Source organism: Furipterus horrens, unplaced genomic scaffold, assembly GCF_987537825.1.
Source record: "Furipterus horrens unplaced genomic scaffold, mFurHor1.1.pri manual_scaffold_7, whole genome shotgun sequence".
Lineage (NCBI taxonomy): Eukaryota > Metazoa > Chordata > Mammalia > Chiroptera > Furipteridae > Furipterus > Furipterus horrens.
The window spans coordinates 109,801,040-109,805,699 of NW_028327177.1; positions in this window are offsets into that span (position 1 = coordinate 109,801,040).

Below are 4,660 nucleotides of genomic sequence, written 5' to 3' on the forward strand. Positions count from 1 at the left end.
CTTGGAACACGAGCTACTGACAGGGAAGGAGTCTGGAACCTGAAGGACTGTCCTCCCAATCCCTTCTGTATCCCCCACTGTGGCTCAAGCCAGCCACGCAGAACCATGTCAAGTTCCACTGGTATTTCTCTCTCCCTCTCTCTCTCCCTCCCTCTCTCTCTCTCTCTCTCTCTCTCTCTCTCTCTCTCTCTCTCTCTCCCTGTCTCCCTCCCTCCCTCTCTCTTTCTACCTTCTGCACTCCCAAGTTCACCCAGCACCCTATATTTACACCTCTACTAATATTTTTTCCACAGTGTTGGGATTACCAGTTGACTTCCACTTTCCCTTCCACCTATGCCCATTCGAAACTGAGTTCTTTTAGAACAGGGACTGTGTCTACTTTACTAGGATACCTTGGTGTTAGACAGTGTTGGTTCCAGAAGTTGCTCCATAAATAACTGGTGAGTGGATAAGTGAATGACTCACTGGATGATCTTTAACAAGACCCTTAACATCTTTACACTGTGAGTCAGTTACGCCTCAGTTATCAAGTGGGAACACAGATCCCTGCTGTACTTCCCTGGCAGAGGTATGGTAAACTGGCAGCAGCTAGAGGGGTGCCAGTCTGGTGCGGAAGTGGGAAAGGTGCCTGGAAAAGGGGCGAGTGCTGGGCAGGCGACATTGTTCCCTCTCAGACCCCTACCCCACATACAACTCCACAACGTGGTGAAACAGGTCGCCCTGCACTGAGGAATCCCTAAGACTTCACCCCTTACAATGTAACAGGAGTGACAGCTCTACCTGGGACACGGAGGCAAACAAACACAGGAGCCTGTCAGAATGAGGAGACAGAGAAGTATGGCCCAAAAGGGGAAACGGATCAAGGTTCCAGTGAGAGAACTAAGCGACGAGGAGATAGCCAACCTCACAGATGAGGAGATAGACAACAGACACAGAATTCAAAACACTGGTGATAAAGATGCTCACAGACTTGACAGATATGCTTGAGTATGGCAAACACATAAGAGAAGAAGTGAAGGCTATGCTAAGTGAAACGAAGGAAAAGTCACACAAAACCAATGGTGAAGGGAAGGAAACCGGGGTTCAAATCAGTAATTTGGAACATAAGGAAGAAAAAAAGTCAACTAGTGCAGAATGAGGAAGCAAGAATTGAAAAAAATGAGAAAAACTTCCCAAATTTTGCAAAGGACATAGACATACAGGTCCGGGAAGCACGGAGGGTCCCGGGCAAGCTGGACCCAGAGGGAATCACACCAGGATGCATCATGACTGAGATGCCAAAGGTGAAAGATAAAGACAGAGTCCTGCGGACAGCAAGAAAGAGGTGGAGAGTTGCCTACAGGGGGGTGCCTATAGGACTATCAGCTGATTTCTCAGAGGACACTTTGCAGGTAGGAAGGGACTGGCAAGCAGTATTCAAGGTGATGAAAAGCAACCTACAACCAGGATTACTCTATCCAGCAAAGCTATCATTGGGAATGGAAGGGCAGATGAACTGCTTCCCAGACAAGGTAAAGCTAAAGGAGTTCATCATCACCAAGCCATTATTATATGAAAGGTCAAAGGGACTTACTTAAGAAAAAGAAGATCAAAACTATGAACACTAAAATGACAACAAACTCACAACTATCAACAAATGAATCTAAAAAATAAAAACAAAACCCAACTAAGCAAACGAAAATAGGAACAGAATCATAGGTATGGAGATCATTTGGAGGGTTATCAGCTGGGAGGAGGGAAGGGGAGAAATGGGGAAATGGTGCAGGGACTACGAAGCATAATTGGTTGGTACAAAATAGACAGGGGGATGTTAAGAATAATATAGGAAAGGGTGAAGCCCAATAACTTATATTCACGACCCATGGACATGAACTAAGGGGGGTGGGATTGCTGGAGGGAAGGGGGTACTGGGCAGAGGGGAGCAAAGGGGAAAAAAATTGGAACTACTGTAACAACATAATCAATAAAATATACTTAAAAAGAAAAAATGATCCAGGCTTAGGGTCCCTCTTCCACTGCCTATGACTGTAACACTGTCTGGGCTCCCTTCACTGTCTCCTACCACATGACAGGTCCTGCCCTTCATACAGCATGCGAGGTCCTACTATTCACCAGGCAGTGAGCATCCACCTTCCCCTGGGACCTGGGCTAGGCGCTCTACACACACAACCTCATTCAACTCTGTGACAATCTTTTCAGAGTTATTACTGTTCCCATTTTAGAGATATGAAATGGAGGTTCAGTGAGGCAAAGCAGCAACATGCCTTTTGTTCCAGAGGCCTTGAGCAGAACCAGCATCTAAACCCTGCTCTTTCCTCCTCACTGAGAAAACCACCTGGTTGGAGTGTGAGCTCCCAGGCGCAGAGGCCCTGTCCCTTCCTTCATTCTTGGATCTTGCCTGGCCACCTACACAGCTCAGGCAGTGCTGAGCAAAGCCCTGGAGCCTAGTTTAGAAGCAGCCCCGGTACCCCTGCCCTGCTGACCACACCAGGTCTGCCTAGGACTGACAGGTTTCCCCAGGACTCAGGACGTCCGCCCCTACTCTTCCCACTCCCATTCCGGTTCTCAGGAGAGAGGGCAGTAGGCTGGCAATCATAGATGGAGTTGGCCTCGGCGAGGGAGGCCACTGTCCCCTGCACCTATCATTGCTCTCCCTCTACAACCCTCCCTTTTGGTAGCCCTCCCCAAATCCTGCTCTGCCTTTCGGGTTTGCCTCAAGTGTCACCACCCCCAGACGCTGCATCATCTGTGCCTACAAGCACCTGTGTGTTTCTGTCTGCTCCAGCACAATCACACCCCTCATCCCCAAACCAGACTGAGCTCCAAGAGGGCAGAGCCATGGCCAGCCCAGCAGACAGAAGGCACTCCAAGACATTTGCTGAGTGAATGAATGAATAGATGAATGAGCGAGTGGTATGTACCCCCTCCTTTGTTGTTCTCTTTTGCCTATCTGTCCCTATCTACCAATTCATGTGGTAGTTGTTGACACCCAGCCAGACCACCAGCTCACTGAAAACTAAGGCTGGGTCTTTCTTCAAGTCTTCCCTAGAGCACTAAGCACATGCATGCAATAGGCACACAGTAGGCACAGTAGGCACACAGTAGGTGCTCAGGACATCGTCGTCGGCAGCCGTCCGTCTCGAGAGACGATGGCGCAGCTTCTTGAGAGTCTATCTGCACCGCCGAGAATGGCTGTGCAGTCCGATTCGGGAGTGACAATCCCTGCCGCACTTGGTACAGGTGAAGGCAGATGGCTGTTGTTGCTGCTGCTGACGCTGCTTCCGCCTCGATCTTTTCTGGACCGCCTCCTCGTTGCGCGCAGCCTCTGCGCGTGACGTACCTTGCCTGACCGCGAGCCTCCAGGCTAGGCGGTCGTCTGCTTGAACTTCCCATGTGTTGAGATTGATGGAGCATTGTGTCATGTCCTTTTTGCAGATGTCTTTGAACCGCAGTTTTGGGCACCCTGTCATCCTCTTGCCTTCTGCTAGCTCGCCGTAGAGGAGGTCTTTGGGGATACGGCCTGCATCCATTCTTTTGACATGGCCGAGCCACCTGAGGCGTCTCTCGCTAAGAACTGCATGCAAACTGCTCATATTGGCTCGCTTCAGCACCTCGGTGCTCAGGACAACCTTTGAATAAATACTTAAGGATACTCTCTGTCTGCAGTAAACTTCCTCAGGCTGCTCAGGGCATAGCAGAGATGGCTACTGCTTTTTCAATGCTTCACCCTTTGATCTTTGCAGCAGTGGCTGGTCTGAGCCCCTGAGCCCAGCCTGGCTGCCTCTGTGCAGGTCAAGGCTGTACCTGAGGGAAGTGGTGGTGGGGCAAGTGCAATGGCCGGACTTAGAGGAATTCCTACAGCATTTGCTCCGGCCAGGAGGGGAACTTCTGTCTGGAGATGCCAGAACCTACCATTTGCACTGCTACTCTTTAAATAGCTCTGAGGTCTTGGATTCTGAATCTGGCATAACTGTTTGCCTGTCCCTCTGTCTATTCATTTGTCTGTCTTGGGGCATCTCCAGCTGTTACAGCCGCTCCCCTCCCCACCCATCTTGCTAGCCTTCTGTAGGCACTGGGTCCCCTCCAATTCACAAAGACAAAGCCAGTTGAGCAGCATTTCTATTCCCAGGGCTTAAAGTTCTGAAGAGGGGCAGTGACTATTCATGAGTATGCTTAACTGAGCTGAGAGGCACTCAGCCTGCAAGACTTCCCAATCCTAGCTGACCTCAATGTACATCTGCAGGACCAAATTCCACCCCCAGGCCTCCCCCTGGCTTCAGAATGGGATTTGAAGATGGCATTAGGAGCCTAGTTCAAGAACTGTTGGAAGCATCAAAAGTTGTAGCAACCCTTGACTATACCTGTTCAGATGGTTTGTTTCACAGGGACCACACACACACACACACACACACACACACACGCACAAACACTGCCTTCAAACTTCTCTTACCTATCGCCTTTACCCAATCAGCCTTCAGACCACCTCACACATGCCTGTCTTCTCAGTCCAAGCCAGGGGTGCAGCTCAAGGCATTCACCAGAGATCACAAGGCTATGACCATTACTCTAGTTGAAAGTCTACCCAGATCACCCATTCTTTTCTTGCCTGCCTATCTGTGTTGACTCAAGCACCTGAAATGGGCCAGGGACTATGCCAGGT